At 38.3% G+C, this 27,629-nt stretch overlaps 1 protein-coding gene and 1 pseudogene across 2 annotated transcripts in view; one reads left to right on the forward strand and one right to left on the reverse strand.

Moving 5' to 3' along the window:
- The window catches only part of FAM186A (family with sequence similarity 186 member A), a 79,858-nt gene that overhangs the window by 39,351 nt on the left and 12,878 nt on the right, over positions 1-27,629 (reverse strand). The gene's annotated exons all lie outside the window — the stretch shown is intronic.
- On the forward strand, positions 12,212-26,196 carry LOC125169787 (heterogeneous nuclear ribonucleoprotein A1-like; annotated as a pseudogene).

The following is a 27,629-nucleotide window of genomic DNA, read 5'->3' on the forward strand; positions in this document are numbered from 1 at the left end:
GATACAGCTCCTGAAGCAAAGGAAATAAAAGCAAAGATAAGCTATTGGGATTACATCAAAATAAAGAGCTTGTGTACAGCAAAGGAAACAACCAACAAAACTAAAAGACAGTGTACTGAATGGGAGAAGATATTTGCATTGCAAATGACCTATCCAGTAAAAGGTTAGTATCCAAAATATATAAAGAACTGACACAACTCAACACCCCAAACCCAAATAATCCAATTAACAAATGGGCAGCAGACATGAACAGACATTTCTGTAAACAAGACATCCAGATGGCCAACAGACACATGAAAAGATGCTCAACATCACCCTTCACCACAGATATGCAAATCAAAACTACAGTGAGATACCACCTCATACCGGTGATAATGGCTAAAATAAAAAACACAAGAAACAACAAGTGTTGGTGAGAATATGAAGCAAAGGAATGCTCCTGCACTGCTGGTGGCAATGCAAACTGGTGCAGCGATTGTGGAAAAGAATATAGAGGTTCCTCAAAAAATTAAAAATAGAACTGCCCTATGATCTAATAATTGCTCTACTAAGTATTTACCTAAAGAAAATGAAAACACCAATTCAAAAAATATATACACCCCTATGTTTATAGCAGCATTATTTATAATGCCAAATTATGGAAGCATCCCAGATGTCCATTGATAGATGAATGGATAAAGAAGATGTGGCATATATACACAATGGAATATTAGCCTTAAAAAGAATGGAATCATGCCATTTGCAATGACATGGATGGAGCTAGAAAGTATAATACTAAGTGAAATAAGTCAAAGACAAATACCATATGATTTCACTCCTATGCGGAATTTAAGAAACAAAACAAACAAAGGGACAAAAAGAGAGAGACATATCAAGACTCTTCGCTTTAGAGAACAAACTGATGGTTACCATAGAGGAGGTGGGTGGTGAGATGGGTGAAATAGGTGATGGGGATTAAAGAGTACACTTATCACGATGTGCACTGAGTAACGTATAGAATAGTTGAATTACTATATTATACACCAGAAACTAATACACTGTATATTAACTATACTGGAATGAAAATAAAAAACTTTTAAAAATGGTGGAGATACTAAATTTACAGTTGATGTGAGATGTATGACATATGTGAAAATGTTTTATAAATGACTGCTGTAAACTAGTAAGTAAAAGGAAGTTCCTTTTTTGTTTTTTCTTTACCTAGCCCTCACCCGTGGAAAGCAGGTATCAGGTATTCCTCAACACTTTTATTTCATTACTTCACCTTCTCAAGAATCTATCAGCAAATTTATTTTGCTTATAACTGTATACCAATATTCTCAATAGGAAAGTAAATTACTACCTCATATGTGTCTTTGGGAATTTGGGGAATCATTTTTGGTTGCAACAGTGATTGGGAGGAAGGATTGATTGATATTCAGTGAAAGGTGCTAAGGAATGCTAGCTCATTTTATAGTGGACAGTCCACACAATGAAGAACTGGCCCAATCCTGCATAGATTTTGACTGTCCTATGAGACATTCATGTAGGTAAAAAGAAAAACATCTGGGGCGCCTGGGTGGCGCAGTCGGTTAAGCGTCCGACTTCAGCCAGGTCACGATCTCGCGGTCTGGGAGTTCCAGCCCCGTGTCGGGCTCTGTGCTGATGGCTCAGAGCCTGGAGCCTGTTTCCGATTCTGTGTCTCCCTCTCTCTCTGCCCCTCCCCCGTTCAAGCTCTGTCTCTCTCTGTCCCAAAAATAAATAAACGTTGGAAAAAAAAAATTAAAAAAAAAAAGAAAGAAAAAAAAGAAAAACATCTGTTTATAATTGAGCCTAGGAATTTACTCCTGTTAAAATATAAACAAAAAATTTTTTGCCTAATTTAATTATATACTGAAGTTTCCAGGAATGCAAATATTATGTAAATCAAAGGAAAGATGTTCTTTAGAATTTCTCCAATAAATTTTACCATTCTGTTGGTACCATAGTACCAATAGCAATGCACTAACGTTAATAGTTATATAATATCAGTACGATAAACCTGCTTTTGTATCAACCTATATTCATAGCTTTCACATTTATTTTAATTCTACATATAGGTACAAGCCTCTGTCTACTTCTTTATTATGTCTTCTGGTGAAGTTGGCCTAGAATTTACACACTGAAATGCCCGTTATTAGAAATTACTTTCCTTTTATTTGCCCTCACATTTATTTATATTAATTATTTAAAGTATGAGTATAGATATTATATCTATGAATTTCACCTCAGGAATAAAAGGGATGCTAAAATATTTTATTTTTTAACGTTTATTCATTTTTGAGAGACAGAGCATGAGTGGGGGAGGGGCAGAGACAGGGAGAGACACACAGAATCTGAAGCAGGCTCCAGGCTCTGAGCTGTCAGCTCAAAGGAAGAAAGAAAGAAAGAAAGAAAGAAAGAAAGAAAGAAAGAAAGAAAGAAAAGCGCAATTGCAGCAAAAATTTAAGTCAGGAACACAGGAGAGGGGAGACAAAGTTTGATAAGCCAAGTGATGAAAAATAACACTATAAGCTAGCACATACCATAGTGGTCAAAGAAGAAAGAATACCAAATCTTTATCAATTATTCCAGAAAAACTAAAGAGGCAGTAGCACCTCCTAACTCATTTTTTGAGGCCAGCATTACCCTGATACCAAGGTCAGATAAAGACACCACAAGAAAGAAAGGAAAAAGACAGGGAACTATAGACCAACATCCGTGATGAATATTGATGCAAAAATCTTCAACAGAATACTCTCAAACAGAATTCAACAGCACATTAAAAGGATTACACATTATGACTAAGTGGGATTTATTCCTGGAATGCAAGAATTTTTCAATATATGAAAGCCAATCAATGAAATATACCAAATTAACAGAACACTAGGAAAAACCCCACATGTTCATTTCAATTGATTCAGAAAAAGCATTTGACAAAATTCAACACCTTTTCATGATAAAAACATACAAAAAACTAGGAATAAGAAGAAATTTCCTGAACATGATAAAGACCATATATGAAATTCCAGAGATAATATTGTCAATAGTGAAAGACTGAAATGTTTTCCTTTAAAGTCAGGAACAAGGCAAGAATGCCCACTTTCACCACTTCTAGTCAGCATATTACTGTAAGTTTTAGCCAAAGCAATTAGGCAAGAAAAAGAAATAATAAAAGATATCCAAACTGGAAAGGAGGAAATAAAATTGTCTCTATTTTCAGGTGATATGATCTTATATGTAGAAAATCCTAAAGATTCCACACATGAAAAAACTGTTAGAACTAGCAAATGTATTCAGCCAAAGTTGTGGATATGAAATAACACACAAAAATCAATTGTGTCATTATACACCAACAATGAACAATTTGAAAAGGAAATTAAGAAATCCATTTATAATAGTATCAAAAGAATAAAACCCTAGGAATAAATCAAGGAGGTGGAAAACTTGTACATTTGTAATTTTCACTACAAAATGTTACCAAAAGAAATGAAAGAAAACACAAATAAATAGAAAGACATTCCATGTTCACGTATTGGAAGACTTAATATTGTGAAGACATCAATACCACTAAAACTAATCTACAGATTTAATGCAAACTGTATCAAAATTCCCTTGATATTTTTTGCAGAAATAGAAAAATCCATTCCAAAATTCATATGGAGTCTCAAGGTACCCTGAATACCCAAAATGGTCTTGAGAAAGAAGAATAAATTGGGCAGCACGCACTTCTCATTTTTTAAAAAGTTTATTTATTTATTCTGAGGGGGGTGCAGAGAGAGAGAGAGAGAGAGAGAGAGAATCCCAAGCAGGCTCTGCATTGCCAGTGAGGAGCCCAATGCAGAGCTCAAACTCATGAACCATGAGATCATGACCTAAGCCAAAGTCCAATGCCACCCAGGTGCCCCACACACTTCTTATCTTTAAATCCTAGTACAAAAGCAATGGTAATTAGAACAGTGTACTGGTATAAAGACATATATATAGACCAAGGGAATAGAATAGAGAGCCCCGAAATAAACTTTTGCATATATGGTCAATGATTTTTTTTAATTTTTAAAAAAATTTTTTGAATGCTTATTTTTGAGAGAGAGAGAGTACAAGTGGGGAAAGGGCAGAGAGAGAGGGAGACACAGAACTGGAAGCAGGCTCCAGGCTCTGAGCCATCAGCACAGAGCCCAATGCGGGGCTCAAACTCACAACCTGTGAGATCATGACCTGAGCCAAAGTCGGATGCTCAAGAGACTGAGCCACCCAGGTGCCCCTATGGTTGGGTGATTTTTGATAGATGCCAAGACCATTCAATGGTGGGAAAAAAAAAAAGCAGTCTTTCAACAAATGGTGCTGGGAAAACTGGAGATCCATGCAAAAGAATGAAGTTGGATCATTACCTTAAAGAATATACAAAAACTAACTCAAAGTGTATAAAAAACCTAAGCATAAGACCTAAAGTTGTAAAACAGAAGAAAACATAGAGGGAAAATTTAACGATATTGGATTTGGCAATGTTCTTGGATTTGACACCAAAACCATAGGCAACAAAAGTAAAAATAGACATATTAGACTAAATTAAATGTAAAACTTTTATGGAGCAAAGGACACAACAGATTGAAAAGTCAAAGAAAATATTTGCAAATCACATCTCTGATAAAGAGTTAATATTCATATTACTTAAGGAAATTCTACAACTCAATATTAAAAAAATAATAACCCAATATGAAAATGGGCAAAGGATTTAAATAGACATTCAAAAAAGATAAACAAATGGCTGACAAGCATGTGAAAAGAAGCTCAACATCATAATCATTAAGGAAATGCAAATCAAAATTACAATGAGATATTACTTCACAACCCAAATAGAAAATAACAAATGTTGGTGAGGATATAGAAAATTGGAACCCATGTGCACTGTGGGTGGGAATATAATATGGTGTAGCTACTATGGAAAACACCATGGTGGTTCCTCAAAAAATTAAAAATAAAATTACCATATGACCGAGCAACACCACTCTTGGGTATATAAAGAATTTAAAGCAATTGCTGGGTTGTATTGCACTACTAGTTATTTATCCAAAGTATACAAAAATGCTAATTCAAGAGGACACATGCATCCCAATATTTGTAGCAACACGATCAACAATAGCCAAATTATGGAAAGAGCCCAAATATCTATTGACTGCTGAATGGGTAAAGAAGAAGTGGTATATATATACAATGGGACTCAGCAATCAAAAGGAATGAAATCTTGCCATTTGCAACAGTGTGGATGGAACTAGAGTGTATTATACTAAGCAAAATAAGTCAGTCAGAGAAAGACAAATACCATATGATTTCACTCATATGTGGAATTTAAGAAACAAAACAGACGAACATAGGGAAAGGGAAGGAAAAATAAGATAAAGACAGAGAAGGAGGCAAGCCATAAGAGACTCCTAAATACAGAGACAAACTGAGGGTTGCTGGAGGGGAGGTGGGTGGGGGGCATTGAGGAGGACACTTGTTGGGATGAGCACTGGGTATTGTATGTAAGTGATGAATCACTGGATTCTACTCCTGAAACCAATACTACGCTGTATGTTAACTAACTTAAATTTAAATAAATTAATTAAATATTTTTTAAAAAGATAAAAAAGGATTAAAAGCAGGGACTTGAGCATATGTTTGGACTCCTATGTTCATAGCAACATTACTCATAAGAGCAGTGAGGTGGAAACAACCCTGGTGTCCATTGATTAATGAATGGATAAACAAATTAGGATATATACACACAATGATAAAGAGAATTTATGAAAAATTTACAGCTAGCATCATACTTAACGGTGGAAGTCTAAAGTGCTCTAAGGATTCTGCTCTAATCACTTTTATTCAATATTGTATGAAGGTCCTACCCATCACAATAAGGTAAGAAAAGGAAATAAAAGAATAAAATTTGGAAAGGGAGAAGTAAAATGATTTCTATTTACAGACAAAAACATTGTCTATGTAAAAACTCTACCAAAAACCTACCATTAACATGTTCACAGGATAGGAGACCAGTATACAAAAATCAAAACTTGTATTACTATAAAGTAGCAATAAATTAGAAATTGAAATGTAATCAAATTCCAATCATTTCCAATACACTTAAAAACATGAAATATGGAGGTAAACATTTAACAAAATGAGTGCAAGATCTGTACATTGAAAAATGAAAAACATTAAACAAATAATAATGAAAAGAAAAGAAAATGAAAAATGAAAAACATTGATGAAAGAAATCAAAGATCTAAATGAACAATGACGATACCAAGCACAGGCAAGGATATAGAGCAACTGGAACGCTCATACATTGCTGGTGGAAATGCAAAGTAGTAAAGCTACCTCAGATAACAGTTTGGCAATTTCTTATAAATGTATGGTTCCATGTGACCTAGCGATACCATTCCTAGGTATTTACTCAGGATAAATGAAAAGTTGTGTTTATACAAGAACGAATACATGAATGTTTGTAGTGATTTTATTCATAATTTCTCCAAACTGGAAACAACCAAAATATCCTTCAATTGCTGAATGAATACTTTATGCTAAAATGGAGTCAAATGACTACATAGGGTGATTTGATTTATATGGCATTCAGGAAAGGGAAAACTATAGGGACAGAAAACTAATAGCTGCCAGGGGCTGGGGTTTGGGGAGGGGTAGACTACAAAAGGGCAAAGAGGAATATTTTGAGAAGATGGAACTATTTTAAATCTGGATTTTAGTGATGGTCACACATCTGTATGCCTTTGCCAAAACTCCCAGAATAAGACATCAAAAGGGTAAATTTTATAGAACATGAATTTTACCTTAATTTAAAAAAATCCTCCAATTAAAAAAGCAAGCCTCAAAAATCTCATTTTTGTCATATTTGAAATAGAATTAAGAATAATACCTATCCATACTGGATTTTCATGGGGATTAAATGAGATAATCTATAAACTTTTACCATAGGTAACATGATAAACACTATAAATGCTACAAATTATTAAGTAGTTACTATGTGCCACAGAGGCAGAAGAGTCAGAATGAGAGGGCGGGCAGAGAAATCACCATAATTTGACCATCTAATCTAGTGTGGGGTAGAACAGAACCTGAGATGCAGGTAATAATAGCAAAAGCAAAATGAACATTTGTGTACCCATTGTCCAGCTGAAGAAACAATGTCTTTAAAGGCTCCTGTGCCCCCCATAGCAGCTATATATCCCTTTCCCAATGCCAGGAGATAACTACTATCCTGAATTTTGTTCTCTGTACTTTTACTACTGTAACAGATTTAATGATGACCTTCCCCCAAAGGTATCAGGTCATAGTCCCTGGAATGTGTAAATGTTACTTCGTATTGAAAAAGGTGTTGCAGGGGCGCCTGGGTGGCGTAGTCGGTTAAGCGTCCGACTTCAGCCAGGTCACGATCTCGCGGTCCGTGAGTTCCAGCCCCGCGTCAGGCTCTGGGCTGATGGCTCAGAGCCTGGAGCCTGTTTCCGATTCTGTGTCTCCCTCTCTCTCTGCCCCTCCCCTGTTCATGCTCTGTCTCTCTCTGTCCCAAAAATAAATAAACGTTGAAAAAAAAAATTAAAAAAAAAAATTAAAAAGGTGTTGCAGACTTTCAATCTGGAGTTCTCTCTTGTCCAACAAGACAGCAGATGCAGAAATAAAAATGAGAGAAGCTAATGTCTGGGAGGAGACAAGAACCCTGAACAGGAGTTTTGTCTCTGTTTTTATTGAGCTTTCAAGATTTTACATACGTGGTGAATGTGCAGAAGGAAACAATCAGATAGTGACCATTAACCTGTGTGTGTAAGCAGCAAAGGGTTTGGGGGCAATTGGCATTTGAAGTTGAGATCAAAGCACAATGGTATACTGGAGCCAGATGGAAAGTGTTTTCCTGTAGGTGATACAACTAATTAGCTGTTATCTTTAAAGTTTAATATTGATGGAGCATACAGCTTTAAAGATAAATTACTCATCTCACTAGCTAACCTTGGGCGCTTTCTCCCTGCAGCACCCTATGCTTTGTTTTACTTACTGTCTAGCCCTGGACGCTTTCACCCTGTGGTGGCTTTCTGCCCTAAGCCTTGTTAACCCATTGGTGCAAGTTTAGAGAATTCTTTGAAGATGTGATTAAATTAATCATCTTGAGGTGAAGAGATTGTTTTTGAATTATCTCAATGAGCCCTATTACTATCACAAGTGTCCTTGTAAGAGGGAGGTAGAGGTCAAGATCACTGAACCTACAGAGAAGGTTCAATGTGAAAATGAGGCAGAGAGAAATTTGAAGTTGCTGGCCTTGAAGATTGGAGTGATGTGGCCACAGCCAAAGAATGCTGGCAGCCACCAGAAGCTGGAAGAAGCAAGGGATGGATTCTCCCCGAGGAAGAGTCCATAGAGAACGCAACCTCGCTGACATCTTGGTTTCAGTCACAGTGACCAGACTCAGTGTCTGGGTCATCTGATCTCTAGAACTGTGAGAGAATAAAGGTCTGTTGTTTTATACCACCTGTTTGACAGAAATTTGTTTTAGCAGGGAGAAACCAGAACACGTTACCCCAAAATATGCCTCTTTGATGTAAAAACTATTGAGCCAAAGGCAATGAAGAAGCAACAAATGCAGGAAAATCTCCCTCTACCCTACTTCGTTTCTGCCTAAAGGCAGGATAAAACTCTTTCTACTGAAGACAGATTTATTAGCATCAAAATAATCTGGTGCATAATAACCTTCCCACCGTTCACCACCATTGCTCTCCTTTGTCCTGTCATCTAGCCACAGATTTACTATTCTTTGTTGAAGATGCTACTATAAACTGCTTTGAGTTACTCTGTTTCAATTTCTTCTGTATGCTGTATACATACATACATACATACATACATACATACATACATTTCTTCTGTACACACTACACGTGCTAATGAGCTGTTTATCTTTTGTTAATCTGTCTTTTAAAGAGCACTGGCTGAAAACTTAACATGGATAGAAGTGAAGTTTTGCCTCCCCTGCAGCAGACACACACGCGCATATCCTTAGACAATAGATGGTGTCGTTTTGCCTGTTCCTGAATCATTCTGTATATACTCGTGTGACTTACTTTTTTCCCTCAACATTGTGTTTTCTAGTTTACCCATGGTGAAGTGTGTATCTATAGTGAACTTACTTCCACTGACAGCTATTTAATATTTTGTTGTGTAAATATGCTATAATTTATTTATTCGTTTGTTCATTCTGTATTTGTTTGTTACCAGTATTTTGATTTTACAAATGATGATGGAAACATTTCTGAAAATTCTTCCTGGTGCATATATGCAAGAGTTTTTCTAGAGCTGTGGTATCTGTAAGGGTTAAATTGTAGCGTAGGGCTAACCTGTGGCCTTAAGAAATAGCAGCTTTGTTTTAACACTGTAGATTAAGAGATAACAGCCTTGTCCTATCAATCAAGGGAACAAAAGTTCAAGGAAAATCAACTGGATTAGTGTTTGATTGGATTGGGGCAAGGGCATGTCTGAACCATTTCTACCCCCATCTGGGAACTATTTCTTTGTTCTGTTCCCAGGTGATGATAAGATGATGTGGTCACCTATAAAAACTCTGTACCCCAGCTGTTCGAGACTGCACTCTGGTCAAGAGTGTCAGTCCCGATCGGTTGGCCTTGACTCTCATTGCAATAAACTTTGTTGTGACTGTCACTGCTGCCCGTAGCATTCTGTTTCAGGAGTCCTGTGGATGCAACAGTATCCACTATGGTAGCCACCAGCTACATGTGGCTCTGAGCAACTGTAACAGGCAAGTGTGACAGGAAATACATTTTAAATTAAAATAAACTAATCCAAATTTAAAAACTAACAATTCATTTATTGGAAAAATTTTACCTTTGAAAGAACTTGATATGTGAATCTACTGCTTCAAATATAAATTTTATAAATCTAAATATAGATCAAATATTTCTAATGAAAATTTACCATGCAATTTGTGATGTACTGTAAGAGCAAAATACAGGCTGGGTTTCAAAGACCCAATAACGAAAACAATGTATATCTTATTAATAATTTTTATATTGATTAAATGTGGAAATGATAGTATTTGGAATAAAATTTATTAATTTCACCTCTATCTTCTTACTTTTCACATAGTGGTTTTTAGGAAATTTTATTTCATTTTATTTTTTAAATTTTTTTTTTCAACGTTTATTTATTTTTGGGACAGAGAGAGACAGAGCATGAACGGGGGAGGGGCAGAGAGAGAGGGACACACAGAATTGGAAACAGGCTCCAGGCTCTGAGCCATCAGCCCAGAGCCTGACGCGGGGCTCGAACTCCCGGACCGCGAGATCGTGACCTGGCTGAAGTCGGACGCTTAACCGACTGCGCCACCCAGGCGCCCCGGTTTTTAGGAAATTTTAAAAAATATTTTGTTTTAGGGGCGCCTGGGTGGCTCAGTCGGTTAAGCGGCCGACTTTGGCTCAGGTCATGATCTCATGGTCCGTGAGTTCTAGCCCCGCGTCGGGCTCTGTGCTGACAGCTCGGAGCCTGGAGCCTGTTTCAGGTTCTGTGTCTCCCTCTCTCTGACCCTCCCCCGTTCATGCTCTGTCTCTCTCTGTCTCAAAAATAAATAAACGTTAAAAAAAAAATGAGAAAAAGAAAAAAAAAATTTTGTTTTAAATTCCAGTATAGTTAACACACAGTATTATAGTTTCAGGTATACAATATAGTCATTGAACAATTCCATTCATCACCCAGTAGTCATCACAAGTACACTCCTTAATCCTCATAGCTTATTTTACCCACCCCCCCCCCCACTTCCCCTTTGGTAACCATCAGTTTGTTTTCCGTAGCTAAGAGTCTGTTTCTTGGTTTCTCTCTCTTTTTTTTCTTTTTTGATAGCTCCTTTCTCGTTTGTTTCTTAAATTCCACTTATGAGTGAAACCATACGGTATTTGTCTTTCTCTGACTGATTTATTTTGCTTAGCACTATACTCTTAAGCTCCACCCATGTTGTTGTAAATGGCAAGATTCCATTGTTTTAATGGCTGAATAATAATATTCCATTGTAGGGGTGCCTGAGTGGCTCAGTCGGTTAAACGTCTCACCTCGGCTCAGGTCATGATCTCATGGTTTGTGAGTTTGAGCCCCACATTGGGCTCTGTGCTTTGGATTCTGTGTCTCCCCCCTCTCTCTGCCCCTCCCATGCTCATGCTCTGTCTCTCTCTGTCTCTCAATAATAAATAAACGTTAAAAAATTTAAAAATATATTCCATCGTATACATATGCCACATCTTCTTTATCCGTTCATCTATCAATGGACATGTGGGATGCTTCCATAATTTGGCATTATAAATAATGCTGCTATAAACATAGGGGTGTATATATTTTTTGAATTGGTGTTTTCATTTTCTTTAGGTAAATACCTAGTAGTGCAATTATTAGATCATAGGGTAGTTCTATTTTTAATTTTTTGAGGAACCTCCATATTCTTTTCCACAATGGCTGCACCAGTTTGCATTGCCACCAGCAGTGCAGGAGCATTCCTTTGCTTCATATTCTCACCAACACTTGTTGTTTCTTGTGTTTTTTATTTTAGCCATTATCACCGGTATGAGGTGGTATCTCACTGCAGTTTTGATTTGCATATCTGTGGTGAAGGGTGATGTTGAGCATCTTTTCATGTGTCTGTTGGCCATCTGGATGTCTTTTTTTTTTAACTTTTTTTTTTTTAATTTATTTTTGAGACAGAAAGAGAGCATGAATGGGGGAGGGGCAGAGAGAGAGGGAGACACAGAATGGGAAGCAGGCTCCAGGCTCTGAGCCATCAGCCCAGAGCCCGACGAGGGGCTCGAACTCACTGGACCGCGAGATTGTGACCTGAGCCGAAGTCGGACGCTTAACCGACTGAGCCACCCAGGCGCCCCTGGATGTCTCGTTTAGAGAAATGTCTGTTCATGTCTGCTGCCCATTTGTTAATTGGATTATTTGGGTTTGGGGTGTTGAGTTGTATCAGTTCTTTATATATTTTGGATACTAACCTTTTACTGGATAGGTCATTTGCAATGCAAATATCTTCTCCCATTCAGTACACTGTCTTTTAGTTTTGCTAGTTGTTTCCTTTGCTGTACACAAGCTCTTTATTTTGATGTAATCCCAATAGCTTATCTTTGCTTTTATTTCCTTTCCTTCAGGAGCTGTATCTAAAAAAAATGTTCTACGGCTGATGTCAGAGAAATTATGGCCTGTGGTCCCAGAGAGGGGACTTACCACAGCTGCTGCCAGGATCATGATTCCACAAAGCTCACAGTTTCAGGAGATGCAGTTTTGGCAAGGTTTGTGCTGGTCTTCTGGGGGAGGGGACCCACAGCACCAGTACTGAGACAAGCCCGGCTGGAGGGGGCAGATCCCCAAAGCCTGGTGGGGGGTGGGGCATGGTGTAAGCAAGTTAGGAAGTGAATGTTGGGGTAGTGCTGGTTCTTGCAGTGGCCATGTGTTTATACTGGGATAAAGAGAGGGGAATGTGCCTGCCAGCTCCTTTGTTCCTGGAGAAGTCTCCCAATGAAGCTGCCCCTCCAGTACATGCTCTGAGATTAGTAAACAAATCTCTTTCCCATACACCCCAGGCATCTTTCAAACTTCTGCTTCTGTGCTGTTTCTCCATGGGTTATTTGTTGCTCTATGGCATTAAGTGTAAGGACTCAGTTTCCTCTGGCTTTCCTGGCTCTCCCAGAGTGAGCCCACTGATTTTTTAAATTCTAGGCTTTGGCTTCTGTCCCTGAAGCACGGATAAGATGATGAGATGAGATGAGATGAGATGAGATGAGATACAAATAAAATTCTAGGCTTTAAGTTCTGGTGGTTGGAAGAATTCATGAAATTTGGCCCCTCTGGTTTTCAAAGCCAAACGTTATGGAGAATCAGTCTCTCTGGTGTAATAGCAGGTTTCTTTCCCTACTCCATGCCCACAGGTCCCTCCCTCCAGGGGAGAGTCCAGTGAATCCCTTTAGCTCCTCACTGTGTCTCCACCCTTCCTACCCTCTTCAGTGTGGCCTCTTCTCTACATTTAGCTGTGGAGTTTGATCTGCCAGTCTTCAGGTTGTTTTCTGGGTTCTGATGTGAGTGTTATGTAGTTGTATACATGGGACAAGGTGAACAGGGTCCTCCTACTCTGCTATCTTCCCAGCAATCTCTCTCTCAGTATATCTTTTTATATAATCTGACTTTTACCACCATAGTAATGTTTTACAAACCATTCACATAATAAATAAACTGTTGAAACCAACCAGTATATAGGGTGACAAGAAATGGATACAAACACTAACAACTGAAGTTAATTGTATACAAATGAGTAATATAAACACATTGGGAAGAAAAAAAACTAGCTAGTACCCTTGGGGAAAAAAATAATAATTTAAGGTTAAATACAATGCTATACTAGTCAGTAAATGTATTTCTTGCATGGAAATGAGTTAGCAACTCTGAAACTACTCTATGGGTACATTAGAAATGAATGAATAAATAAATGTATTGTAGATAATAAGAACAGGGTTTCTCACTCTTATGAAAGAAGTTACAAATAAGGAATAGGAAAAGACTAAAAATGAACCCTATGGTATAGGATTGGAACCTGAACTATCAGTATTAAATCATGTTTTAAATATACACAAAGATAAATATAGATGTATATATCTACATAGGCTAATACATATATATATACATATACATGTACATGTACATATACATATACATATACATATACATATACTTTCTAGCTCTCTTTGGTAAGAGGGCCTAGAAGAAACGACACTCCAGTAATAATGAACAAACCTAGCCCCAAATCTTGGTTTCTAAACATCAGTCTCCAATAAAAGGAACAAGAGTTTTTGGAAAAATCATTGATTTCAGGGCTGGACAGGGAATGTATAAGATGATCCTGGAACATCTTGTGGTTCCAGAGAGATAGATAGATAGATAGATAGCCACTTGTTGAAAGAACACAGGAGTCGAGATATGTTCATCAGATTATTCCTTTCTGCCTGTGGACACTGCTGAGTAAGCATCATTAAAGTCTCCCCTCCCACAGCTGTCACGTCTAAGTCAGAATCTACTGAAGAGCCTGAATGGCTGCAGAAGCTTTTTTATCGGAGTTTAGAGCTTCAAAACAACTGATAAGAGTCTGAAGAACCATTTTGAGCAGTGGGGAACACTCACTGACTGTGTGGTAATGAGAGATCCAAACACCAAGTGCTCCAGAGGCTTTGGGTTTGTCACCTATGCCACTGTGGAGGAGGTGGATGCAACCGTGAATGCAAGGCCACACAAGGTGGATGGGAGAGTTGTGGAACCAAAGAGAGAGAGAGAAGATTCTTAGAGACCTGGTGCGCACTTAACCGTGATAAAGATTTTGGTCGGTGGCATTAAAGAAGACGTTGAACAACATCACCTGAGAGATTATTTTGAACAGTAGGGGAAAACTGAAGTGATTGAAATCATGACTGACCGAGGCGGTGGCAGAAAGAGAGGCTTTGCTTGTGTGACGTTTGATGACCGTGACTCTGTAGACAAGATTGTCATTCGAAAATACCAGACTGTGAACGGCCACAACTGTGAAGTCAGAAGAGCCGTATCTCAGCAAGAGATGGCCAGTGCTTCGTCCAGCCAAAGAGGTCGAGGTGGTTCTGGAAACTTCGGTGGTGGTCACGGGGGTGGTTTTGGCGGGAATGACAACTTTGGTCGTGGAGGAAACTGCAGTGGGCAAGGTGGCTTTGGTGGCAGTCGAGGTGGCAATGGATACGGTGGCAGTGGGGATGGCTGTCACGGATTTGGTAATGATGGAAGCAACTTTGGAGGTGGCGGAAGCTATAATGATTTTGACAGTTACAACGGCCAATCTTCAAACTTTAGACCCATGAAAGGAGGCAATTTGGGGGGGCGGAAGCTCTGGCCCCTGTGGTGGTGGAGGCCAGTACTCTGCCAAACCACAAACCCAGCGTGGCTATGGTGGTTGCAGCAGCAGCTATGGCAGTGGCAGAGGTTTAAAAAAATATTTTTATTTTATTTATTTATTTTTAAATTTTTTTTAACGTTTATTTATTTTTGAGACAGGGAGAGACAGAGCATGAACAGGGGAGGGTCAGAAAGAGGGAGACACAGAATCTGAAACAGGCTCCAGGCTCTGAGCTGTCAGCACAGAGCCCGACGCAGGGCTAGAACTCATGGACAGAGATCGTGACCTGAGCCAAAGTCGGCCGCTTAACCGATTGAGCCACCCAGGCGCCCCTAAAAAAATATTTTTAATGTTTATTCTTTGAGAGAGAGAGAGAGAGAGAGAGAATGAGCAGGAGAGGAGTGGGGGGGGGGGGGGGGGGGACACAGAATCTGAAGCAGACTCCAGACTGTCAGCACAGAGCCCGATGCAGGGCTCGAACTCACAAACTGTGAGATCATGACCTGAGCCGAAGTCAGCCGGTTTTAGGTTTTAATTGCTACCAGAAAACAAAGCTTAGCAGGAGAGAAGAGTCAGAGAAGTGACAGGGAAGCTACAGGTTCCAACAGTTTTGTGAACTCAGCCAAGCACCGGGGTGGCAGGGCCTAGCTGCTACAAAGAAGACACATTTTAGACAATACTCATGTGTATGGGCAAAAAACTTGAGGACTGTATTTTTGACTACTTGTATAACAGGTTATTTTAGTTTCTGTTCTGTGGAAAGTGTAAAGCATTCCAACAAAGGGTTTTAACATAGGTTTTTTTTTTGCACCCATGCTGTTGATTGTTAAATTAAAAGTCTGATCATAACGCTGCATAAATGTGTCTTTAAAAAAAAGAAAAAGAAAAAGAAAGAAAGAACACAGGAGTCAACCTAAAGGAGCTCCTAATGGCCAGATCTGGAACAATTGAAGCAATAATAATAATAATAATAATAATAAATTATAACCTACAGGATAAAATAAATATCTGAGTCTCTATCAATATTAGTGAATAAATAAATGGAAGAGGTAGTTCTTGCTGGCACAGCGTTCCAATTAATAAATGTGGAAGAGGGAAAAGAAAATTACCCTTAGGTAATATCACAGTAATAATTGTTGCAGACAATATCTATCAATGAATTCCAAAATTCAGTGGACAAAAGTTGGAGAAGACACAGAATGTGCGTAGTCTCAAAGTGTCTTCCCCAAGGTATTTATTAACTACACAGGGAAAAATAGTAACTTTACAGTAAACAAATCATTTTAACCAAGTGATCAAGGTCAACATGAGTCATAATGCAGACCCCTGTAATATGATGTACTAAGGATGAAGATCATTTATGGGGTATTTTTGCCCCCAAAATGCATAATCCCAATCCCATCATGAAAAATATTAGAGAAACCAAAAGTAAGAGACATTTAAAGAAGTTACATTCTTTGAAAATATCAAGATCTCGAAAACAATGAACAACCAAGGAAATGATACAGACCACAGAAGACTAGGGAGAAAGTAGGTGCTCTATGAGACCCTGGCTAGGATCCTGGGACAGAAAAACACATTAATGAGAAAACTGATAAAATCAAATGAGATCTTCAGTTAATAGTATTGTATAAATTTTAATTTCCTGATTCTGGTAGTGTACTATGGCTATGTAATATGTTAACATTAGGGGAAGCTGATCTGAAAATATATGGAAAATCTATACTGTTTTGTGGCTTTTCTTTAAGTCTAAAAGTTTTATGAAATAAAAAAGATTAGAGAAAAAATTATTTTGCATTATTTACTACAATTAAATCAATGCATACTTGATTAACCAGCAATTCCATGCATAGATGAAATGCATGCATATGTGTACCAAAAGATATTCACAGAAATGTTTATAGTGATATCATTTCTAGTAGAGAACAACAGTAGAATGGATAAAATCATAAAATGGAATGATAGTAACAAAAATTAATGAACTATAGTTCCATACAAAGAATCTCCTGAACATAATATTAAGCAAAAGAAACCAGACATTAAAGAATATATACTGCATGATTCCATTTATCGGGCAAAATCAACCTACAATGTTAAAGATGAAGATAATTGTCTTTTGGGAAAATGGGGAGGTTTATGTGGTGCAGGTAATATATATATATATATATATATATATGTGTGTGTATATATATATATATATATACATATATATATATACATATATATATATACATATATATTTCTGGGATTTGTATATTTTGTGATAATTCATGTAGTACTTTTATTTATTTATTTATTTATTTATTGGGAGAGTGCAAGCAGGGAGGGGCAGAGAGAGGGGGACAGAGGATCTGAACCTGGCTCTGCACTGACAGGCTGACAGCAGCAAGTCCAATGTGGGGCTCAAACTCTTGAACTAGGAGACCATGACCTGAGCCAAAGTCAGGCGCTCAACCACTGAGCTACCCAGGTGCCCCTCATGGAGTATTTTCAACTGTGAGTTTTCACTTATGTTTATTATAACTTTTAAAGTTTTTAAAAGAAGAGTTCAACCAATGCTTCCATTCTAGATGAAGTTACATGGACAAGATTCATCCTCTTATATAAGACAACTAAAAGAAGTCCACCTAAAATGATTATAAACCCCAGGGCTCACACAGGGAGGAGAAGTATACTCTGTTCCCAGATTGACTAAAAAGCTTAGTTCATAGGACATCTTATGGAGTATTCAGACAGGCTTTTGCCTCATAGTGGGGGCAAAATTAGCTGTAGACTAAATGCTCCTATAGTCTCATCTAACAATGAACAAAAGGATCAAACTACTGCTACATAAATGTGTCCTAAAAGTTTGAAGATATTTATCAGATTAGAAAAATGCCCAGCATCTAGCAAGATAAAGTTCACAATATCTGACATGCAATAAAAAAATATCAGGCAAAAGGAGTGACATCAGGGAAGATAGCTGAGGAGGAAGCACAGGAATCCATCTCTCCAACTAAACAACTGTATTGGCAGAGTGTATCTGATTTAACTAATTTGGGATTCTGGGGTTTATTCAATGCTTTATAACTTTTAAGGGAAGGCTTGACCAATAAAGTGTAATTTCAGCCTTTAGAACTATAGCCGGTATCCATTCCCCACCTTCCACCCCTGTTACAGGAAACGTTCCTAGAGCACCTTACAAGAGCTAGAGTAGGCAATAAGTATCTTCTCTTGTAAGTAAGAGATCTTTGTTCTGATTGTGAATTATTGTTTCAGATCAGGGAGGTGTAGATACAAAGCCAGGCTAGCGTTGTTGGAATCTCCACTGAGTGAAGCACCTTTCAAGGGGTTTAAAGATATAGCTTCTGCTCTTTTCCTTTCAGTTTCTTTTTTGCCCCTTTGGGAGCCAGACATTTAAAGGGTAGGAAATCCAAAAGCAATTATATGTTTGGGGGAATTTAGAAAATCATTATGCATGCCCAAAAAAAGATGCAGGCTGATGCCTGGCACATAGAGATTAAAACAAACAAAACAAAACAAAACAAAACAAAACAAAACAAAACAAACCCTGGAGGTAGTGGAGAAGGATATTTTCATTTTCAGACTTACCATATTATAACATTCAAATGTCCAATTTTCAACAATAACAACAAAATCACAAGAGACACAGAGAAATAGGAAAGCATGTTCTGTTCAAAGGGAAAAAAAAAGTTGTAAAAACCATCAACAAGGAAGACCAAATTGCAGTCTTCCTAGACAAAAACTTTAATAAAATAATAAAATAAAATAAATTAAAATTTAAAATAAAATAAAAATTTTAAATAAAATAAAATAAAACAACTGTCTTAAAGATACTTAAAGAGTTAAAGGAAGACATGGACAAGGTCAGGAAAATTATGTATGAACACAACAGGAGTATCAATAAAGATATTTTAAAAAAACATAAAAAAGATCCAAAATGAAATTCTGGAGCTGAGAAGTATATCTGAAACTTCCAAAAACAAAACAAACAAACAAAAAAGAAAACAAAAGAGGGGCGCCTGGGTGGCGCAGTCGGTTAAGCGTCCGACTTCAGCCAGGTCACGATCTCGCGGTCCATGAGTTCAAGCCCCGCGTCGGGCTCTGGGCTGATGGCTCAGAGCCTGGAGCCTGTTTCCGATTCTGTGTCTCCCTCTCTCTCTGCCCCTCCCCCGTTCATGCTCTGTCTCTCTCTGTCCCAAAAATAAATAAACGTTGGGAAAAAAAAATTAAAAAAAAAAAAAAAAGAAAACAAAAGAAAGAAAGAAAAGAAAATTCCACTAAAAGGATTAAAAATCATATTTAAGCACACAGAAGAATAAGCTAACTTGAAGATAAGATAGTTTAAATGATGGAGTCTGAGGAACAGAAAGGTAAAGTGAACAGAACCTAAGGGACCTGTGGAACACCATAAAGAAAGCAATATATACATTGGAGGAGTCCACAAAGGAGACAAGAGAAAGTGACAGATTATTTAAAGAATTACTGGCTGAAAACTTCCCAAACTTAAGGAAATACATGAAAGTACAAATCTAGAAGCTCAATGAATCCCAAGTATGCTAAACTCAAAGAGACCCATGCTGTGACAAATAATAACCAACTATCAAAAACCAAAGAAAGAATGTTCAAAGTAGCAGTAGAGACACAACTATCACATACAAGGATCCCCATGAAGATTATTAGCAGAATTTCCATCAGAAGCCTTGGAGGCCCCAAGTCAATGGGTTGATGTATTCAAAGTGCTGAGAGAAAAAAAAAAATGTAAATCAAGAATTCTATATCTGGCAAAAGTGTCCTTCAAAAATAAGGAAGAAATTAAGACATTACCAGACAAACAAAAGCTGAGAAAGTACATTACCACTAGACCTGTCCCATAAGATATGCTAAGAAGAGTCAGGTTGAAATGAAAGTACTCAAAACTCTGTGGAGGGGAAATAAAGATCCTGATAAAGTCAAATACATAGGCAATTATAAAAGCTAACAGAATCGTAATTTTGGTTTATAACTCCATTTCTTATTTTCTACATTATTTATTTATTTTTTAAATTTGTTAATGTTTATTTTTATTTTTGAGAGACAGAGCATGAGCTGGGGAGGGGCAGAGAGAGAGGTAGACACAGAATTCAAAGCAGGCTCCAGGCTCTGAGCTGTCAGCCCAGAGCCTGACACAAACAGTGAGATCATGACCTGAACTAAAGTCGCATGTTTAACCAACTGAGCCAGCCAGGCGCCCCCATTTCCTACATTAAAACACAAATGCATAAAAAACAATTGTTAGTCTGTTTGGGGGTACATTATGTACAGATGTAATTTGTGACCTCAGTAACTGAAAGGAGTAGGGACAGAGCACTATAGGGGCAGAGTTGTATGTGATTAAAGTTAAGCTAGTATAAATTCAAACTAAGATTGTGTAAATTTACAAAATTATTTGTAATCTCCTTGGTAACCAAAAAGAAAATAAGTATAGAATATACACAAAAGGAAATAAGAAAGGTATCAAAACATTTCTTTAAAATACACACACACACACACACACACACACACACACACACACAAAAGATGACAGTAATGTAAAAAATAAGGGGGCTGGGGCGCCTGGGTGGCGCAGTCGGTTAAGCGTCCGACTTCAGCCAGGTCACGATCTCGCGGTCCGTGAGTTCGAGCCCCGCATCGGGCTCTGGGCTGATGGCTCAGAGCCTGGAGCCTGTTTCCGATTCTGTGTCTCCCTCTCTCTCTGCCCCTCCCCCGTTCATGCTCTGTCTCTCTCTGTCCCAAAAAATAAATAAACGTTGAAAAAAAAAATTAAAAAAAAAAAAGGGGGGGGAAGCTATAATGCAAAGAGAAAATAAGTAACAAAATGGCAACAATTGAGCCCTCCTTATCAGTAATTACTTTAAATTTTATGAATTAAACCATCTTATCAAAAGCTAGTGATTAGCAGAATAGATTTAAAATTTTTTTTTAACGTTTATTCATTTTTTTGAGAGACAGAGAGTGAGTCTGGGAGGGGTGGAGGGAGAAGGAGACACAGAATCCGAAGCAGGCTCCAGGCTCTGAACCGACAGCACAGAGCCCGATGTGGGGCTTGAACTCACAAACTGTGAGATCATGACCTGAGCCAAAGTCAGACGTTTAACTGACTGAACCACCCCTAGCAGAATAGATTTTTTTTTTTAACTATGATTCAACTATATGCTACCTATAAGAAACTCATTTTATTTATTTTTAAAGATTTTATTTTGGGGAATGCAAGCTGGTGCAGCCACTCTGGAAAACAGTATGGAGGTTCCTCAAAAAACTAAAAATAGAGCTACCCTACGACCCAGCAATTGCACTACTAGGCATTTACCCAGAGGATACATGTGTGCTGTTTCGAAGGGACACATGCACCCCCATGTTTATAGCAGCACTATCAACAATAGCCAAAGTATGGAAAGAGGCCAAATGTCTATCAATGGATGAATGGATAAAGACGTATTACTCAGCAATCAAAAAGAATGAAATCTTTCCATTTGCAATTACGTGGATGGAACTGGAGGGTATTATGCTAAGTGAAATTAGCCAGTCAGAGAAAGACAAAAATCATATGATTTCACTCATATGAGGACTTTAAGAGACAAAACAGACGAACATAAGGGAAGGGAAACAAAAATAATATAAAAACAGGGAGGGGGGCAAAACAAAAGAGACTCATACATATGGAGAACAAACAGAGGGTTACTGGAGGGGTTGTGGGATGGGGATGGGCTAAATGGGGAAGGGGCACTAAGGGATCTACTCCTGAAATCATTGTTGCACTATTTGCTAACTAATTTAGATGTAAATTTTTAAAAATGAAAAAAAAAAGCCCTCAACCACCACAACTTGTTCTTCATGCTCAATATTCAGTGATGTTAGCTAGTTTAAGGTCCTATTGAAGCTGATTAGGTTTAGCTGTAGCAATTAGGGTCCTCCTGAAGCTGGAGATGTATCTTTGTCACTCATGTAACAAGGCTGCTATACGAAAAAGAGGAATGGATATTCAGGAGACAATCAGAATGGCAGAGAAGGTAGGGGAGAATAATAGGAAAGCTTTGGAGGCTTGAAGTATAAGAGAAGACAGCTGAAGGATTAAAAGGGTACATGAAGAGGGTATCAAGACTGACAAAGATAGAACTCACAATTTTGTCAAGAACTGGCACTATTTATCTTCCTCTGGTTTTGGAGACATAACTGCAATGAAATATATTTGCCATGTTGCTCCAAACCAGGGAGACTTGTTTCTTATATTTCAAGACACTTCTCAGGGTTTTCTTTTTCTTATTAAAACATTATTATAAGGAATTTTCCCCTTAATTGCTGGATTGCCACTCAGGACTGGGTGATCTTCAAGTCCCAACACAGAGGTAGGCACTTTCTGTAGTGGGAAGATCCAATACTGAAGTGCTTGTTTGGAAATGTTTATAAAATAGATACACATCTGGTAAATGAATGAACAAAGAAATGAAGAAACATTGATAGAGGAAAGCTTTCACTCTCATTGCTGCTTTTACAATCTCAAATCTGTTTTTAAAAGGAGATTTGAAGCTTTCTGCTGGTTTTAGTTTCTTAAGATCCTTAAAAGGCGGGAAACTGAACCTTTGAAATTCAATGGGAGAAAAACAAGAAAGGTATAGGCATTCAAAACCATGTGTAGCAGAAATATCAGGAGACCTCTGACAGATCATTTCATCTCCCTGAATCAGTTTCCATCTGCAAAATCATTGATGAGCTTTTGTGTCAAAAATTAGATCATCTTTGGCTTTTCAAGATGCATGGAATTGTATTGGGCAGAGGTTTCCTGGGCAAGAATGCTCTATTTCATTATACTGCTAATGTAGGAAGCTCCACCAAGCACTGGGGAAAATGGTTTCACTGTCAATGAAGGCTGCTATGTGAAGCAGGGACCTATGTTTAGTTAGTGTCTGAGTCTATCATCACTTCAATCTTTCCTGTTGAAAAGTGAATTAATGTAATGAGCTCTTATATATGCAGTCAAGCTGAAGAAATGGGAACAGCGTGCTGGTTAACTAGAGACTCCTCTATACCTTAACAATCTTGTTTATGACTAGACTGAAGTTTTCAGGACTCAAATATTTCACTACTTCTCAAAGGAGCTATTCTGGTTATTATCTAAATGATGTCTAATGAACCATCCTGAACTGAAAAAAAATAAAAGATTTTATTTTATTTTTAAGTACTCTCTGTACCCACCAAGGGGCTCAAACATACAAACCCAAGATCGAGAGTCACATGCTCTACCAACTGAGCCAGCCAGGCACCCTATAAGAGACTCATTTTATTTTTAAAATTTTTATTTGTTTATTATTATTTTAGAGAAAGAGAGAATGAAAGCTTGCAAGTTGGGGAGGGGCAAAGGGAGAGGGAGAGAGAATCTCAAGCAGGCTTCATGCCCAGCATGGAGCCCCACGTGGGGATTGATCTCACAACTGTGAGGTCATGACTTGAGCTGAAATCAAGAGTCAATCACTTAACTGACCAACTGAATCACCCAGACACCCCACAAATAGACTTTAAATCAGAAAAGATTACAAGAGGTAATAATAAAAGGTCCAATACGGCAAGAAGAAACAGTTATAAACATTTATGCACCTGATAACATAGTCTCAAAATTTAAGAAGTGAAAATTGACAGAATTGAAGACAGAAATAGTTCTATAATAGGGGGAGACTTCAATAAGTGACTTTCAGTAACAGAACAACTAGACAGAAGATAAGTTAGGAAATATAGAACTAAAACAACACAGTAAACCATCTAGATATAACAGATGTATACAGAACACTTCAATAGAATACAGTTTTTTCAAGTGCATGTGGAACATTCTTCAGGAGAGACCATATGTTAGGCCACAAAACAAATATCAATATATTAAAAAATATATCACATGAAGCATTATTTTTTACAAACACAATGAGATAGGGGCGCCTGGGTGGTGCAGTCGGTTAAGCGTCCGACTTCAACCAGGTCACGATCTCGTGGTCCGTGAGTTCGAGCCCCGCGTCAGGCTCTGGGCTGATGGCTCGGAGCCTGGAGCCTGTTTCCGATTCTGTGTCTCCCTCTCTCTCTGCCCCTCCCCCGTTCATGCTCTGTCTCTCTCTGTCCCAAAAATAAATAAAAAACAAACACAATGAGATAAAGTTAGAAACCAATCACAGAAGAAAAACTAGAAAATTCACGTACATGGAAATTGACATATTCTTAAGCAATAAATGGGCCAAAGATGAAATCGCAAGGGACAATAGAAAATACGTATGGATGAAAATGAAAACACAACATACCAAAACTTATAGCATGTGGCAAAAGCAGTGCTAAAAGGGACATTTAGAGGAAAAAACTCTAGGAAGTTTATATGAAAAAAAGATCTCAAGTCAATTACCTAATTTTACATGATAAGGAACTAGAAGAAGAATAAACTAAATCTGAAGCTAGCAGATGGAAGAAATTTATAAACAGTAGAGCAGACATAAATAAAAGAGTAGAGGGGTGCCTGGGTGGCTCGCTTGGTTGAGCGTCCAACTTCAACTCAGGTCATGATCTCACACTCATGGGTTCGAGCCCCACTTAGGGCTCTGTGCTGACAGCTCAGAGCCTGGAGCCTTGCATCGGATTCTGTGTCTTCCTTTCTCTCTGCCCCTCCCCCACTCACACTCTGTCTCTCTCTCTCTCTCTCAAAATAAATAAACATAATAATTAAAAAATTTTTAGGGGCGCCTGGGTGGCTCAGTCGGTTGAGCGTCCAACTTCAGCTCAGGTCACTATCTCATGGTTTGTGAGTTTGAGCCCCGCGTCGGGCTCTGGGCTGATGGCTCAGAGCCTGGAGCCTGCTTCCGATTCTGTGTCTCCCTCTCTCTCTGCCCCTCCCCCATTCATGCTCTGTCTCTCTCTGTCTCAAAAATAAATAAACATTAAAAAAATTTTTTTTTAATTTTTTTAAATAAAAGAGAAAATCAATAAAACAAAAGTTGCTTCTTTCAAAAAAAAAAAAGAAATCAACAACAATGATAAATCTTTAGCTAGATTGACTAAGAAAAACAGAGAAGACTTAAATTACTAAAATCAGAAACCAACATGGGAACATTACTACTGATTCTACAGAAATAAACAGGATTATGAGAGGGTACTATGAACAATTGTATGCCACCCAATTGGATAACCTAGATAAAATGGAACAATTCCTAGAAACACAAAACATATAAAGACTGAATTGCAAAGAAATATAAAATCTGAAAATATAAAATCTGAAAAGACACAACTATAAAGGGAAACAAATTGGTAATAAAAAACTTCCCAACAAAAAAAACCTCTATGCCAGATGGCTTCATTGATGGAATCTACCAGACTGGAGACTTGATATGTCCCTGAGGTAGGCCAGTGAATGTGTATTGCTGGCCTTGCCACCTGAAAGCAAACTGTTTCTGGTTGTCTTTATTGACAGGTATGAATTTGTCATATCAGTAGCTGCATACCAGCTACCAGAGGATGTGTTAATTTGCTCAAGCAATGAAACCACATCTGGCACACAGCTGCAATTAGAGTCACTATCTGCTTAATTAATTTTACAATAATCCACTTTTAGTCTCCAAGATCCCTCTGTCTTCTGCACAGGCTAAATAGGCAAGTTGAATGAAGAAGTGATGGGAATCTCCACTCTTGCATCTTTCCTTGATGGGGGGAACTTATCTCTACAATTCCTTTAGAGATGCAGTATTGGTTTGGGTTTACTATTTTCTTAAGTAAAGGAAGTTCTAGTGGCTTCCACTTGGCATTTCCCACCATAATAGCCTTTATTCCACAGATCAGGGAATCAATGTGGGGATAATGCCAGCTGCTGATTATGTCTATTCCATCTATGCATTTCAGATCTGGTGAAATAATCACACGATGGGTTCACCATAAATTTTTGGCAGTGTACCATAGTCATTCCTCAAAGGACCCAGCCTTGTCTTTATTCAAAGGGTTCTGGGTCTGTAAAGTAGCTCAAGTCTGGGAACTGATTGAGGGGCCATGACTCTTTTTATGATTCAGTTTAGACTTTTGTTCACTTGACCTAGAAATATTCTACTTACACAGTTCAAATGAGAATTTAGTAAGCTTCTTGTCTATTTCACTTCTAGGAACATCGTAATCAACTAGCCAATGTTATAGTTCTTTATAAGGCCATTTTGATTGATGCTTTGACTCTGCTGTCTATTACAGTAACCACAACCGCCTTTGGTGGTTGAGTACCACAACTTGGCCCCTGTCACCTCAGGATTTAATTACTCCCATTGTACTTAGGTTTCCCAATTCAGTGACTGTGTTTCCCACTGTAAGGTCTGGACTAGAAAGGCAATCACAGAGCTTCCCAAGGATTCCCAGGCCTCTCTCATAAATTCATTTCTCACAGTCACAGTAAAAGGTATATCTTTTGAACTTCTCTGGAGTGGCTCAGTAGGTTCTAAGTGACAAATCTGCTGTAACATTCCAGTCTCCCTAAGCCTTTGAATTCTTTCCTCTACATTAAACCAGGGCAAGTCTGGTATTTCTTTCTCACTGTGGGCAATCTTCTGGTCCACATTTCAGCCAACTGACCAACCAACCAACCAATCAACCAGTTAGAACCTTTTCTAATTCCCCAAGCTGTAATATTAAATACAATTTCTCTGCTTAATGAGCCCATATCAATAAATTCAGCCTGACCCAACTTTATGTTCCTCCCATACTCTTATATCCCATATCCCAAACTCTTTTTTTTTTTTAATTTTTTTTTCAACGTTTATTTATTTTTGGGACAGAGAGAGACAGAGCATGAACGGGGGAGGGGCAGAGAGAGAGGGAGACACAGAATCGGAAACAGGCTCCAGGCTCTGAGCCATCAGCCCAGAGCCCGATGCGGGGCTCGAACTCACGGACCGCGAGATCGTGACCTGGCTGAAGTCGGATGCTTAACTGACTGCGCCACCCAGGCGCCCCCATATCCCATACTCTTAATACCCATTCCTACACATATTCCCTGGATTTCCATCTGTAAACATGAGAAAACTCAAGTCATTCTTTGGAGTGTAGTGCATGTCCTCATGGATCACACTTTGAACCTCACCTTTAGTGTCCTGCTGCATTTGAGTATAGTTATAAGTCTAGAAACAAAAAGATGTGGTGAGTGTGGTTCCTGGAAAAAACTCAGTGTTATCTTGCATGGCACCTGCCTCAAAGAGGTCATTACAGTGTCTTCAGACAATTAAGGGTTAATCCCTTCAGACAGGAGTGGAGAGGCCACTACTACTATGGGCAAAGAGGCCACTCCCATGGATATGAAGAGGCTGCTCCTATGGAGGGTGGAGAAGTGGTTCCCCTGGTGAAGCACACTCATCAGAACTTAGAGGCTTAATGTCCCAAGGTTTATCAGGGCCTTCCCACACATCCCCATTCCAATTTTCACAGTCCTGTTCCTTCCTAATCAACGTCTTCACTTTAACAGTAGACATCCTGCAAGGCTGGGAATTCAACTTGCATTGTAATTCATCCAGTCAGAGAATGAGATTCTTGGTTTAATTTTAAGCAATCTCAGCCATGCAGCTATAGGAGATAAGGGTCTCCTTCAAGGACACACAAAGAAGCTTTCAGGTCATTCATGTCGTGCTTGAGCTAGAAATTTGTATCCCTGAGCTCATCCTTT

This window comes from Prionailurus viverrinus, chromosome B4, assembly GCF_022837055.1.
Source record: "Prionailurus viverrinus isolate Anna chromosome B4, UM_Priviv_1.0, whole genome shotgun sequence".
Classification (NCBI taxonomy): domain Eukaryota; kingdom Metazoa; phylum Chordata; class Mammalia; order Carnivora; family Felidae; genus Prionailurus; species Prionailurus viverrinus.